This window comes from Lissotriton helveticus, chromosome 9 (assembly GCF_964261635.1).
Source record: "Lissotriton helveticus chromosome 9, aLisHel1.1, whole genome shotgun sequence".
Classification (NCBI taxonomy): domain Eukaryota; kingdom Metazoa; phylum Chordata; class Amphibia; order Caudata; family Salamandridae; genus Lissotriton; species Lissotriton helveticus.
In genome coordinates, this window is record NC_136070.1 from 1024696692 (window position 1) to 1024713182 (window position 16491).

Below are 16491 nucleotides of genomic sequence, written 5' to 3' on the forward strand. Positions count from 1 at the left end.
TCAAATTTAAGGCACTCTGTGTGACCCATAAGGCCTCTTGTAGAGAAGGCCCTGAATTTTTATGGAAAAGTTTTAACTGGCATACCAAAACAGACATCTTCGGTCTGCTAGTGCTAGACTGATCACTACTACCAAAATCAGGAAAGTGAGTTGGGGTGGAAGGAGCTTTACTTGCCGCACAGCTAGGTTGTGGAATTCTCTTCCACTGTATCTTAGGACCATATCCACCCTCCTTCCCTTCAGAAAAGAACTTAAACCTTGGCTATTTACCAACTAGCTAGCTCTCGGCTCAGTATGCTCAGTTTTCAGTGAGTCTATGACTTCACATTTATTTTTGATTAGTGAGTGCCCATTAATTAAAGCACATTCAATCTAAATTTTATTATCTGGACCACTCATCTTAATTACTGAGATGACCTCAGCAGAGAGAGCTGAAGAAGCTTGGTAACCCATGGGGCTAATGTGGAAAGCACAGCTGGGGCAGGTGCTCTGTGTTAGACACTCGCAAAAACAACAATTGATGGACAGAATGCAGAACAATGTCATACATTCACCCCAGTCCAAAGATCTGGGCCTAAATCCATCGTTTTTTTGCACTCCACACCACCCCAGTTCAGACATGGCCATTCTGTCCATCAACTGTTGTTTTGCATTTGTCACCCCGAGTGGGATGGGTATGCTCAGACGTGAGTCCCATGCTCTCCACACCACTGGAGTCAAGCTATCCTGGCTGAAGACGGCTCATAGCCAGAAACCGGTCCTAGGATTCTTGATTCCGGTCCAGGAAAGACATGGCTTGGCATTTCGGGCTGGACTGTTCCCATGAGGCACAGGGTCAAGGCTGATTTGCATATGGCCATGTCTGAACAGGGGTGGTGTGGAGTGCAAAAAAACGATGGATTTAGGCCCAGATCTCTGTACTGGGGTGAATGTATGACATTGTTCTGCATTCTGTCCATCAACTGTTGTTTTGCATCTGTGTTAGACACTCAGCATAAATAAAATGGCACCCTTCAATCTTACCTTTGAGGTGAAGCTCCAATAATTAAGCTAATGAATATGTTAATGGCGGACAAGCCATACTCTAGGACATCATTATGAAGAAAAAGGAGGCTTGATGAAATAAAATATTTGCCTGGAATCTGAGGAGCTGATTTACAAACCTCTTGTGTCACTGGTGCATCACTTTTTATGAGTGCAGACCCATATCCACGAGGCCATGCAAAGCCACTTTTCATGCCTTTTCATGGCATCGTTGATATAGTGTGGCGTTGATATAGGGAGGCATTCCATGGGCGTTTATGGTAAAAGTAAAGTCCACATTTGTAAAGCGCACAATCACCCGTAAGGGTCTCTAGGCGCTGGGGGCCGTCGGGAAGATTAAGCGAGCTATTGCCCAGAGTCACATGGTGCTGGGCTAACCTGCCGCCGGAGCTGGGGATCGAACCGTGGTCCCCAGATTCCAGCGTCAGTCGCCCTGGCCGCGCAACACCCATGGGTTTTGATGCCTTTCCAGATTTACAAGGATCTGTAAACCTTGGAATGCATCAACACTGTACAACTCTCTAGTGCAGGCGTAAAAAGGAGAAATATGTTTATTTCTCCTTATTTTTTCCTCTTTTTATGTTTTTATTTCGCAACATACATAGAAAAAGGAAAATGCCTCCATGGATTGTTTTGTGTAGGAAGAACCCTTCCTGCACAAAAACAATCCTGCCAACAATGCAGTCACCCTAGCACCATGGTGCAAGGGTACCTGCATTGGCGCTAGGTACCATATTGTGCGCCGGCGCTGGCGGAAAGGACATGAATGCACTGTATCTCGTGAATACGGTGCCTTTCTGTCCTTTCGATCTGGCATAGGGAAGCACAGCAAAAACACTTGCACCGCTGCCCTATGCCAAGTCATTGTAAATGAGGCTGTGAGTTCCCTGTAGACTTCGCGATTGTGTGCTCGCCCATCCTCTCTTTCTAACAAGGACAGAGAGGATGGCAGCGCACAGGAAGAAGCCCTGATGGACTGGCCATTAACATTCTCATGTTAATTACTGTGCACCGGGCAGCATGACTGCATGAAAGGTTTAGGTTTGCTGACCTGATGGTTTATGGCAGCCTCCCTGTGAAGAGTCTCCTTATTTAGCATACGTAAAGAAATTCAGCATGATAATGTATTGGAAATCGCCCTCGCACAGTAGCACCAATTTCCTTCTGACACCTCGGAATGAAAGCTATTTTTTAGTCGATAAAATCATATCATGTCCTCCACCTTTTTAAAATGGCCACAATTGTTGCCTGTCTTCAAGTAGCTGGGAATTCCATCTCCAAGCTTCCGCTTTTGCACCTTTCAGTTACATTGGCTCCAAACCTTTTACTAATGCTTAGTGAAATCAGGCAATTCATATTTTGACCATTAAGCTTTCCTTCTTTTGGGCCCTGTAACACAAAACATTCCACCCAATAAAAAGGTAGGTCTCAGTAAACTCTCCGTGAAATGCTCAGCTGTGCAATAATCTTTAAGATTATGAACCAACTTCTCAAAAACCAAGCAGGCTATGCATCTTATCCTGAGACATGGGGGCATATTTATAGGCCTCTTGCACTGCCTTAGCATCCCTTTTTGTGATGCTCCGGCAAGGAATATCATAAAATCACATTAATGAGGCCACGCAAAGACACTTTGCACCGCTTTCAATGGTCTCATAGATACGGAGTAAGACAAGGCGGCGCAATTCGCTGCGTTGCCCTACTCTGTGCTAGGGAGGCATTCCAAAGGCTTTGCAATGGGTGTTCCCACGCAATACCCATAGATTTTGACACTTCCCCAAATAAACCTCAGGATGCGCCAAAACCTTATGCCTCCCCAGGGGTGGCACAACGAAGAGAAATTACTTCATTTCTCCTTGTTTTTTCCTCATTTCATATATGCTGCATTTTGCAGCACACATGGAAAGAGCAAAATGGCTCAGAGGATTGTTTTTGTGCAGGAAGGTGGCCCTTCCTGCACAAAAACAATCCTGCCAACAACACAGGCACCCTTGCACCATGTTGCAAGGGTGCCTATATTGGCACTAGGCTGCCAAAACAGCACCAGCGCAGGGAGAAAGCACAGTAATGCACCGTATTGATAAATACAGTGAATACCTGCCCTTTCACATTGGCTTAGGGCAGTGCAGCAAGATGACTTTCTATCCTATCCTACACCAAATCCCCATAGATTTGTCCCATGGTACACAGGACCATCAGGCAGGTATAAACTACTTCATAATTAAACCATCTTGGCCCATTCCTCCTGCATGCCCCTAACACATGCTTGCTCCTAAGCCCTGTTCTGCTTGACAAGCATATTGTTTTGCTATCTCCAGATGAATGTTTTAACTCTGTTTCATGCAATGTAAGCAATGTTTCTCAGTGTTACCCTACTTATGGCACATTCCCATGGCTGCACTGGCCAGACTGTGCATCAGAACTCTTCCCACAGATATAGGGCCAGATGTAGGTATCCCTTTACCGGTCGGTAACGGCCGAAAATCTGTATTTTTGGCCGTTACCGACCGGTATTGAGCATTCAGGATGTAGGAGACCGAAATTCGTCCGAATCGGTAAATTTACTGAATCGGTAAATTTACCGAAACTCAACTATTTGCGAATCGGTAAAGTTACCGAATCGGTAAAATACCGAATCGGTAAATAAGAAGTGGTAAAATTGAATATTGAGATGTAGGGAAGCTCAGAAATACCGAATTTGCTTGAAATTCGGTATTTAGGAGTCGGTATTTACCATGGATTGAAATCAGGTGGTAACCAGGTGCTGCCTATAAAAAAGGACCCAAAATACAATTCTGTTTGCACAATGTCGGCATTTTATGTCATTGCAAGACGGCTGCGGTTACAGGAGGAAGGAGAGAGGGAATGGCAGAGAGAGGAGCAGGTCTACAGACAGAGGGTCACCTTGTTCATGCTCACAGAGGCAGAGATACTCCAGAGGTACAGGTTGGCCCTAGACACCATCTTGGACCTCATCAGGGACCTCCAACCACTGTTGGAGCACACCACCCCAAGGGCACATGCAATTCCACCCCACGTGCAGGTGCTGTGCAGCCTACACCTGCTTGCGTCTGGGAGCTACCAGAGCGTGGTTGCTGCAGTAGGTGGGGTGACCCAGAGCAGCCTGTCAAGGTTCTTCCACAAATTCCTTGACGCCATGTTACAGAGGATGGAGCATTACATTTCTTTTCCTACAACCCATACTGAACTGGTCCAAACAAAATCTGACTTTTACCAGATGGCTCGATTCCCCAATATAATTGGCTGCATAGATGGCACGCACATTCCCATTTGTCACCCTGCTGCCACAGAATATATATACAGGAACAGGAAGTCCACCCACACCCTCAATGTGCAGGTGATTTGCAATGCAAAGTGCGCCATCACTGACCTTGTGGCAAAATTCCCTGGGAGTACCCACAACTCCTATATATTTCAAAACAGCGGCATCTATGCACGGCTGACTGCAGGGGAATTTGGTGAAGGATACCTCCTAGGTAAAACACAGTGTCCGACCCCCTTAACACCTATTGCAGTAAGAAGTACATGTATGCATGTGAGTAATGTATTCCCATTTCCTTTTAGGAGACAGTGCATATGCCCTCCGCTCCTTCGTACTCACCCCCTACCTCAACCCCTCAACACCCAGCCAAAGGAGATATAACAGGGCCCACAAGAGCACAAGGAATGTGGTAGAACGAACATTTGGTATCTGGAAAAGCAGGTTTATATGCTTGCACAAGATCGGAGGTGGAAGGCAGTATACCCCCATCACCTGCTGTAAGATCATTGCTGCCTGTGCTATGTTGCACAACCTTGTTGTGAAGAAGGGTACTGAGGTGGAGTTGTCAGACTATGAGGATCATGACGACGTCATTGCTGTGCCTGAAACACAACCTGCTGGAGTGTCAACACCAAGTGATGGCAGATACAGACGTGAGGAGATTACACGCAACTATTTCTGAGTAAGTAATGAGACAAAGACAGGTTGTGTATGAGAACAACGTAATTTAAAGTTGCCACAACATTTAAGCACGGAAGTGCAACAAATTAAACATTTGAAACTTGGGGACTGTATGTCCCGGGTTACGTCACCCATGACCGGCAATGTCACTTGCGCCCGTGCTTCCCTGAGCCACTGGGATGTTGGTCGCTGCTTTCAGCATGCCCTGCAGCCTCAGCTGGGCGCCTGCTACTCCTACGTGGCTCCACTACAGCGCTTGCCATGCTGCTGCGGCTATTACTGTCTTCTGCCTCTGCCACATCCAGGGCAGGATTCTGTGCAGTGTGTGAAATCAGCATAGCCTCCAGTGCACTAGTGATTCTGGCCATGCCCCTGGTGACCTCGGCCGTGTTCTGTGTCAGGCTCTCCTGCATATTAATGCCCCTACGGCATAGCTGGGATGTGGCAGTGGCCAGACGATTAATGGCTGTATTGTGGACACGGGCATCCCTGCGCCTTGTGTGTTCCAGGCTGTCTAGTTTTGAGCAGAGCTGGGTGATGGAGTTGCTCATCTGCTGCATTCCTGCAGCAATATCCGCATTTGTTTTTGCAACCTCCTTATTGGAATCAACAATGTCTCTGATGCCCTTCCCCATGTCTCCTATTTGTTCATTCAGGACTCGGAATTGGCGATGGCACGCCTGAATGGATTTTCCCTGCATCCGTTGTATGCGCACCATGCTCCCCTCATGCCCACGGAACACAGTGCCATCTCCACGTCCACCTGCACTGCTGGGTCTGCGTTGCCTTCTGTGCGAGGTGACTGGCTCATTGGTGGACTGCAGTGCAGCAGGACTCACATCTGCAGTGACTTGAGCCTCACCCTCTGCTGCCTCCATTGCTGGTAGCAGGGCCACAACACGCCTCCTGGCTGGTGGGGTTGCAGGAGTGGACAGGAACAGTGTTGGGGAGGTTTCTGGCGAGAAAACCAGGGGAGGGGATTGTGAAAGCTGTGGGGAGTGCGGCAACTCTGGGGTCTGTACAGTTTCATCCTCATGGGCGCTGCCTGTCGTATCGCCTTCCTCCTGCGAGGCTTGTACTTGGCTTGGTCCTGCTTCCTCACTCTCCTCCCTCGCTGGTGCAGTCCCTTTTGTTTCTGTGGGTCGACTGGCTGATTTTGCACCTAGGTATAAATAAGCGTATATCAACTGTGTGCTACTGTGTCACAGTCACTACAATAAATGCTTTACACATTTCACTTTCATTTATCTGCATTACTTTCAGTGACTTGCTGATGTCTGCGCAGTTACACATGGTCTTACATTGGCTGAATACATTTCCCATAATGCATTGCTCCTGTATAGTGCTAGCAGTACTGGACTGGGGTTGGCTTGTCCACAAAGGGTAAAGGGAAGCAGGTTGATATGGGGTGTCATGCTGCGCATGCGTCTTACCTTTTTTAGTTGCTCTGGCTGAGCTGTGCACATCTCCAAGTCCCACGATACTGTCTGCCTCAATGGTTGAGGCCACCAACTCCTCCAGGTCAGTCAAGGGGGGCGCTGGGTTCCTGCCTCCACCGGTGAGACCAGCCTGCTTGTGTATTTCAGACATCTTCTTCTTGGTGAGGCTCCTGATATCATAAAATCTTTTTTTAAGATCCTCAATGTTCCTGGGTGTGACTCCCACTGCATTGACTTTTTCTGCAATTGCCAGCCAGATTTTTCGTTTTGCATATTCAGGAACAGTGAGGGAGTGCCTGCCAAATAGTTTGTTGTGTACTCTCACAACCTCCTCCACAAGTACCTGCAACTCCATGCTGCTGAACTTTATCTTCCTCTTCCTTTCAGCCTTCTGACTTTCACTGCTGCTTGCCATTTTTGTTTTTGTAAAGTTTCAACAAAACTCTCCCTGCTGCTCTGTGTCTCTGGTCAGCTCTGACTGCCTCTCCAGAACCTTCTAACTAGTTGCAGCTGCCTGTGTAGCCACTTCCTGGTAGGGAGGGGGAGGGTGGTAGCACCTGATTGGCTGTTTTCTTAAGTTTCACTTTTGCTTGCTTGCCGATTCGGAATTTACCGAATCGGTATTTACCGAATCGGTATTAACCGAATCGGTATTTCCCATTCATTCCTATGGGCCTTTTGGCCCATAAGAATGAATAGGAAATACCGATTCGGTAATTACCGATTCGGTAAATACCGATTCGGTAATTTCCGAAAGTCGGATACCGATTTTTACCGATTCGGTAAAAAATACCGATTTTTCCCCTACATCTCATTTACCGATTTTTGAATACCGAATCGGTAAAATTCGGTATTTAAGAATCGGTAAATGACATTTACCTACATCTGGCCCATAATGTATTCCAGGGAAAATGGAATCTACACCTTCTAAATATCTCCGCCAGTTCTCATGCATTTCAAGTGTAGGCTCACATTCAATAACTCCTACAAAAACAATATTTACATTTGATCTCCTGCTGTTTATACACAAAGTATACCTTTAAGTTGCCAATCTAAAGCTAATGAAGCTATTCCTTCCAAAACTTTGCTTTCTTCTTGCGGCAAACTCCAAGAAAATGATTTGGGCAAATTACTAACGTTATTTTTCTCATTATTTTGTCTATTTTCTACTAAATCTATAACATTATTTTCCATTCTTATTAGTTTACATGTCAGATTATTTCTAAGTGCATATGCAATATCAAAAGATTGTGTCAGTCTAACTTTGTAATCCATATTCTCAATGGTTGATACTTCAGGATGTGGATTTAAATGTTTAAGCACAGTAACTTCAGAAAAGATTTGATCTTGATTTGAAAAATAATACATTAATTGATCTCTACCACAAAATAGAATAGCTAGCACATTGCAAGAGATTCCATATATCAGTAGTAAGTGGTGGTATGTCACACCCTCAGCAACTGAGAAGGAATTTGCATACAAACCTAGCAATTACCAATATCCATAGTATTAGTGTATTCATTTAGTAACATAGCATAAACATTTGAGCTAAAGTCAATTTTCAAAGAACCATTATGTAAAAAGTCATTATTCATGTCAATTACATCAGAAACATTTCTCTTTGTAGCTTCCACAGAAATAGTAAGCTTTGATTTTTTCAAGGAATATAACGTAAACAAATTAGGCAAAATAAGCATTGCAACTAACATCAAAACAGTAATAGCAAGAATTGCAATATATAAATGTTTGCTCTTGGGAGTAATTCCAGAATCAGACTGGTTACTCAAGACTCAGACCTTTAACTAAGGAAAAATCAAAAATAGCAGCAATGGTTTAAGCAATTTTAGCAAGAGCCTCTGCTCTAAAGAAAATTATGGCAAAGGTAAAAATCTTCTCATGTATGGAGAAACTCTCATATCAGCTTCATTGATGAATAAATCCAAAAAGAACTGTGTCAGTCCTTTATTTTGTACATCCCAACTGGAATTCAAATCAATAACACAGTCCGCTTCAGGAAGATTCAAATGAACATGCATATTTAGCACAAAGCTTGTAAAATTCCTGTTCCCACTCATTAGCAGCCAGATAAGTCCATACAGGAGATGCATACCTCTCACTTGGTACCTTTGCTCTTTTTGGTCTCCCTGCAGCTGTTGACTCATCATCTGTGTAACTTTGGCCTGAAGGCTCAGCACTTTCAGGAATCTTTGGTTGTACTAATCCTGCGGTCAGGCAGCCTCTCAAAATGTTACCACTATTGGGGCAGCAGTCTCAAGGTATAACTCGCTTTCTCAGTCCAGTATGCCTTTCGTTGGGGTCTGTACCACTCATATTCAACTCTCTTAATTGTAACCCTTCAGTTCTTACAGTTGGATATCTAGTACCCCCCTCAGACCAAACGAGGGCTGTACCAGTAGCTTGCTGGTCCATAACAGCTTGGCTAACCTGATCCCTCTGTCTCGCTGTTACCACCGGCTGTCATATATTTCTGGGGACTTGGAACTCTGTGAGTATGAGCTGCGTGTATCCAGCACGAGAGATCCCCACACTTCACTGTGGTTTTGGTGGCAAGAATTACTTGGAAAGGCTCCTTCCAGTGAGGTTCCAGACTCTCTCTTTGCATGTGTTTCTTCACCATTAACCAGCCACCGGGACTGAGGTCATGGCACTGCTACTGTTGACCCACAAGGACAGCTTCTCCAGCCTGGTGAGAAACACAATATAAAAACTCTCACACAGGGTGTCAAAAGGAAGTATATGCAACGAGTGATGTATCCCATATTACTTCCAAACAAATATTACTCACACAAGATATAGGGTAGCAGGGTGCAACTAAGGAAAGGCTTTGGCACAACAGGTGTTTGGATGAGAAACCTCACTCACCCAAGGGTGACATGCTTCATCATTGGGTTCCTCCAACACACTGGGACCGCAAGGTGCCCAGTGTGGGCTACAACTTCCCCTTGGGGAAGGTGCAGGAGTGTTTTATATAGAGCACGTCAGATTTCAATATCTCAAGGGTGAAAGTGAGGGGCAGAGTGAAACCAAAAAGTGTGTGTTTAGAACTATCTCAGTAGGGACATCAACGTTATTTACCTCCTACAGGATAGGGTATAAAAGCAATGTGAGACAGGGTTATGGAAGTGAACCCTGTAGTATGGTCAACAAGCTTCTGCCCTATTTGACATATAAGTTCAAGGCATTCATAGGGACCAAGATCTTCAGTCACTCTGCTGGAAAAAAGTGTAAAAGTGAAAAAAAGAAGAAATATATTCAGGCCTTTATTCTTGACCAACCATGCGTAGCAGTAACAATCAGTGAGGTATGTCAGATGGTCCTGTAATAGAAGTATAAAAACAACATATCAAGAAGGTATAACTAAACACCAGTGTGCACCATCACCATGTACACAAGTGAATACCTTTTCCACAATAAGTTCATAGTGGTCTTATCTATCAACAATGTGTACAGTTCGACTCTACCATCTACAGAGTCTCTCACCACGTAGATTTCTCTAGTTAGAGGTACAACAAAAATGCATCAAAAACATGAAAAGGCCAACAAACAGACATGTTTCATTGTAGCTACTATTGAATAAGTATGTGATTGCAACGAAATTTGAAAGGCACCCTTCCTCAATGCATGCTGACAGAAATGCAGAGTAATTGTATGCATTCAGCTGAAGACAGTGCACTAATTTATGGCCAATCAACGGTGCCATCATTAAGACATAGTGAGGGCTTCAAAGTGTCTCCATGGGGGTTGGTTGTGAATATATCACATTTCACGATAAACGTCAGTGCAATATAGCACATAACAGATAAACAAACAGTGTATTGGCTCCTCGAAGGTTAAGGTATAGAGGACCTCATGTGTAGAGCCTTATGGGTCCCGAACTGTGAAGAGGCAGAGAGCTGTAACGAGGCCACACACTAGCGAACAACGGGCGTTAGGGTCTAAGTGTTGCCATCTGTGGAAAATACTGAGATATTATCCAGACACTACATATCGGGAGACATCTAGGCCAGTCGAAATGACCAAAATAATGGAAACTTACTCAACAAAACAATGTCTGCAAGATATGTAATATAGACATAGCCCCAAAGGTTACCAAAATTAAGAAGACCCTAAAGAAGCCGAACCGTCTAAGGTCTGTCAGTTAGTATAATAGAGAAACCCAAAAGATTAACAAGCTAAAGGGGCTCTACAACCACCTGACCCGGCTAAAATATGCACTGTGTTGCCTTGCAGGCAAAATCAGGCAGAGCAGTTGACTACACTCACCTTACGTATCAGGGTGGTGCTCTGTCAAGGCCTCTAGAGGGAGTGAGGAGCCGCCTAGTTGGAGTGTCTTTAAGGCGGAAGTGGAACTAAAAATGCGCCAAATAGAAATTGACTTCTACATCTGCATGCGCGTGTTGTTGAGAACGACGTGCGCATGTGTGGTTGTCGAAGCAACGTGACCAAGGAGGAAACGTTGTCCAGCGCACATGATGAATAGTTGCCGTAGCAACATAATGAGGGCGAAAGCATCCTTCGGCACTTGCATGTTTAATTTTCGGCTCCACTGCCAATATGGAATGTACTAATGCAGGGGCCCAACTCGGTTATACATGGTAGGTGGGCCAAGGAGGCAATCAACGGCAATTAGCAGTCACAATCCAAATCAGTATATATTACAGCAAGGTAAATCAAAGTTACCATTAAGGCATGACAGAGAGCCATAAAGGTGCAGCAGGAGGAGGGACCCAAGAATATAACAGAAAGGCCAAAGGATGCTGATATAGCTGCGATAGTGTATAGGCCCCAAGCTGGTAGTCATAAGGCACAAATGTACAAGCCCAAATCTAATAGCCATAAGGCACAAGCATATTATCGAACAGGTGTAGTGTACAGCAATTCATCTAAAGGGATAAGGTGCTGATAAGGATACAAAGCTGCAGCATGAGAGTCCAGAGATATAATAGTGCACCACGGTATATCATTGTTTAGACCAGTCTGATGGCTACCTAGTCTAAAAACCCAACGCTGTTCTCTGTGAAAGAGTGTTGCGTCTAAGGGGCCCATGTCTCTGTGGTAGTGTGGCTTATCTAGGACAACCCATCTGAAATCCTCCTCTGTGTATCCTGCATCTAAGAAATGGCGTGTGAGTTTGGTGTTGGATTTCTTACACTTAATGGAACTCCTATGTGCAATCATTCTGGTTTTGACCTTGTGGGTGGTCATGCCCACATACTTCAGTTTAAAAAGGGAATGGATCAAATATATAACTGCCTCAATGTTATAATTGGTATGGTTAGTGAGCTTCCAGGGTGTTTTATGTCCCAGATCCAATTGTGTACTCCGTGTTGTCAGGAGACACACCACGCACGTACCACTAGGAAAATGGCCATGTATGGGTTCCCCTGTCCAGATGGTATGTGGGATGTATGTAGTATGGGGCTGGCATGGACTAGTGTGCACCAGAATGTTGCTCAGGTTCCTACTGCGTTTGAAGGCAAACAAGGGTTTCTCACAAACTTTCTTGCTTGCCTTTATTCAGCATATGCCATTTGGAATTGACAGCCTTCTTGATGGTGTCACTCAGGTGTCTGTATGTGCTCACACACACCAGGCAATCAGAGTGGGTTTTAGTGTAGGTCTTTCCGATTATTATTGTGAGCCCTCTTATTCACTCTGTGCACCAAATGAAAGGGATATTGTCGTGCAAGCAGGTTCTCTCTAAGGTTGTTGGCATGTTCCTGGTATTTGGTCAATTCAGTACAGTTCCTCCTAAGGCGCAGAAATTGTCCTACTGGGAGGTTGTCCCGGAGGTCTTGATGATGAAAGCTTTTGTAGTTAAGGAGTGAATTGCAAGCCATCGGCTTCTCATACACTTCCGTGCATATCTGTCCCTCTTTGGGATAGAGTCTCAGATCAAGGAATGAAAGTGATTCTTTACTTGACTCACATGTGAATTTGAGATGGGCGTTCAAGGAGTTGAGCCAGAGGGAGAAATCATGCAAAGAAGCCTGGTTGAGAAACAAAATATACCACTTCAGGGAGGCTCCTTGCAGTAGTCCAAAATAAGATCATCTGTAATATTGATTAATGCAGTAGCGGGAATAGCTGGCATCCTTATCACTCGTTCCATTATCCCTGTGTGAGGAGATAGTCATGTTCTCCTGTCTGGATTTTTTCTCAAACTCATCAATAAAAGAGACAATGCATCTTGCCTCTTCAATGATGTAGAAGCACATACTTTAGCCAGTCTGGTTTTCAATGTGCAATTTATCTGCTCCACCAACCCCGAAGCCTCCGGTCAGTAACTGCAATGAAGTTTCTGCTCAACCTGTAGTACTGCACATAAAATCTTTTGAACCCCACTAAAACATGGAATCAGCTCTCTTAACAATAGCTTAGCCATGGTCAAACTGTCATTCCTTTGAGTTGGATAGACTTCAACCCATTTGGAAAATATCCATACAATAACCAAAACATATCTCAGGCCATTACTAGGAGGCATTTGAATAAAAAGACCTGCTGATTTACCAATAAGACTCTTGACAATCTCTGTTCTTCCTGCATTTAGTTGCTGACATATCAAACATTGGTAAGGTCTCTGCAGTTACTCTAAATTTGGGATTGTACCAAACCTGTTAAATAAGGAGCATCATTGCATCTCTTCAACATGTGCAGGACCACGATAATGTCTCGCCATTGGTGACAAACTATCAGGTAATACTGGTCTGCCATCAATATAATCCAAACATCATCCTCTCTTTTGGGACATCCTGCTCACTCCAAAATGTATGTATTGTTTTGCTTCTGTCACTTTATCCTGTAATTTTCTAATCTCCTCCCTTGTGTCCAAAGCTGATAACATCAAGGTACAGTCATTACCGTCAGACATGTTTTTCAGAATCTCTTCATTGAATGTGTGCTCATTCAAGCCACAATATATTTCCATCTCATCTTCATACCTGTTACCAACTGTAACATAGTCAGTACCTTGACGATGAGCAAAACACTTCACAACAGCAATTTGGGTAGGCAATTGTAGAGACTGCAAAAGGTTCCTAATGCACTCTCCATTCCTTATAGGTCAACCAGAAGATGTCATGAACCCACGCCGTGTCCACAATTGCCCAAATTCATGAAAAACTCCAAAGCCATACTGACTATCTCGAAGCTAGTCTTAAATAGTGCATGCTTGTGTCAAAGCTATAAGCCCTGCAACTTGCATATAAAGTACTGCTTCAGCCAGGATGCTTCCACCACACCTCCCACTGTACACGCAGAATAGACAGCTTTCAAATCCGTCAACAAATGTAGCCTTCAGATCCATCAACAAACAATACATGATCAGATTCAGGGAATGTCTCATCAGAAATGTCCAGACAAGGTATCGGCACAATGCAGTCAATCATGTTCTGCTTCATCCATCGCATTCTCATTTCCAGGGAATGGCATCAAGGTTGTTAGATTCAGCACCGTACATCCTTTTAGAGTCACCTTTTCTGCACCCAACAAGACCTGTTCATATTTAGTCAAACAACTGTTGGTCAAATACTGTGTCCGAGTACGGGTCAACAGTATCTCCACTGAATGTGGCACAAACACAGTCAGTGGGTGTCCCATCACAATACTTTCACACTGTTAAGGCTCACACACGTAGATACAACAGCTTTCAGACATCCAGGCACGGTAGCATCATCAGGATCAAAGGTTGTCCAAAAATAGACAATAGGTCTATGATTGCTTCCATGAATTTATGTCAACACTGAAAGAGCAGAACCTGCCCTCTCATTGCAAAAGAACACAAAGCACTTATTGTAATCTGGCATTCCCAAAGCTGATGCTCTACAAAGTCTTTTTCGCAGCTCTGTGAAAGCTGTGATGCAATTGCTATCCTAGGGTACCGGATCTGACATTTCTTTGTGTATTAACCTCTGAAGAAAAAACTCGAACCCCACTGTCTGCAATAGCCCATAACTCCTAAGATCATGCGTACTCCCTTTTGACTAGCTGCCGGATTCATATTAAGAATTGCTGATATTCTTTCTTGCAAAACTTTCCTCACTGCCTTCTCAACTTGATGTCCTAAGTACAGGACTTCAGTTTTGCAAAACTGTAGCTTAGTTGGATATACTTTATGTCCATTTTCTGCCAAATGATTCAGTAAAGCAGTAGTATTAGTTTTGCATGCTTCTCTGGTTGTTGCTACTATCAGTAAGCCATCAATGTACATAACTAGCACGGAATTATTAGGTATTCTGAGAGTTTCAAGATGCTTTTTAAGTATCTGATTATATATTGAAGGGCATTCCGTATACCCTTGTGGAACTTGGCATCACAAAAACATGACTGCCGAAGCGGAAAGCAAATAAAAATTGACTATGCTCATGCTCATGCATTGGAATCAAAAAGAAGGCTTAGCACAAGTAAATTACTGAAAAACATCTGTCCTCACATGGGATTTTAAATAGGATCACAGCTGGATTTGGTACCACAGGACAACATGGAATGACAATTCCTTGCTCAATCATTGAGTCAATCACAGGAATAATTTCAGCAACTGAATCTGGAGACAAATTATATGGTGGTTTTCTTGGAAAGTCTACATTTGATTTCACTGTAATTCACACTGGATCAACACCTTTGATTAGTCCAATATCTTTACCTGCAAAGCCCCGGACTTCAGGTTGAACTGTCTCTCTCGAATCTTTAGGCAAATCCTCACACGTCAGGAGAGGATACATTCTGACACTTGTTGTCTGTTGGGCAAGTTTAAAAACCTCATCATCATCATTCGTATGGAATTCAATTCCTATAGGTGTGCAATAAATCAAACAATTCAGTTTACAACTTAAATCACATCCAAGCCAATTCACTAGACTTGTATCCTACACCAAACACTCAAAGGATCCAATTCTAACAGTCACTGGTGCTGAAACTGAGGTTGACATCTTTCTGTTAGTAACACTTACAACTTGGATAATTTCTCCCGGGATGGGTAGGTTTGGAACCTCTGCTGTTCTTACAGAGAGTGGGTAGCATCAGTGTCAACAAGGAATGATATACTATTCCCATCCACTTCTCTATCCACATATTGACCACTCTGGTCTACCTCTAAGGCTGCACCAAGCACACAGTCCTCCTCCCACCTCAGACTCTGTCATGTGAATGGTTCTGAATCGTTATAATCTAGTTCAATCAAATGCTGCTGAGATACACTCTTATTCTGGTAGGAATCCTGATTGACTTGGTATCTTTGTACCTGAACATTCTGTTGCAGCATTGGAGCTTGTAGCATTTGCATTTGCTGTGTTGCATTAGAATTTTGCATTATCTGTCCTTGAATCTGTTGAGCCTGTCCCATGTTATTCCCTTGAGACTCTACACAATCCACATTCTGCATCTGATTACCCATTGTATTCAAAACAGCCTTATGCTCACATCACCAATGTCCTAGCGTACCTCAAGCATAACACAAATTTGTCCTTTTAAAAAAAGACACCTCAATACCTGTTTAAGGACCCACTGGACCCCCACAACCTCTATCTTGTGACAGGAAATTCTGCTGTTGTAATCCATTAACACCCTGCATCATTGGAACCTGATTAAAGCTTCTCTGTGCCTCTCCTGTATTTTCAAAACACATCGGATTCTGCCCTTTCTGCATCACTTGTATCTGTGCAAGTATAAATTTCTCCTAGAGTTTCTTGTGCTTCAAATAAATATGATCTGCACAATATTTTGCAAAACACAATATTTTGTCTACAGATTCGCTTTGACAACAGATTATTTGTTGTCAGATCCTTTCAGAATTCTCAGGTTTCAAACCCATGACTAATCTCAGCGGAACTTTACACCAACTGACCAATCACAGCGTGACACTCTTTACAGCAGCTCACCCTCGTTCACAATTTCTTTTGCACGTTTTCTCAAAATGATAATACAGTGCAAGCGACAAATAAACTGTCTGCTCCACTAAAGGATATCCGTACTCACGAGGTACCTACATTTTCTAAACTGTTTTGCCACGATTAAACCTCGACCAGC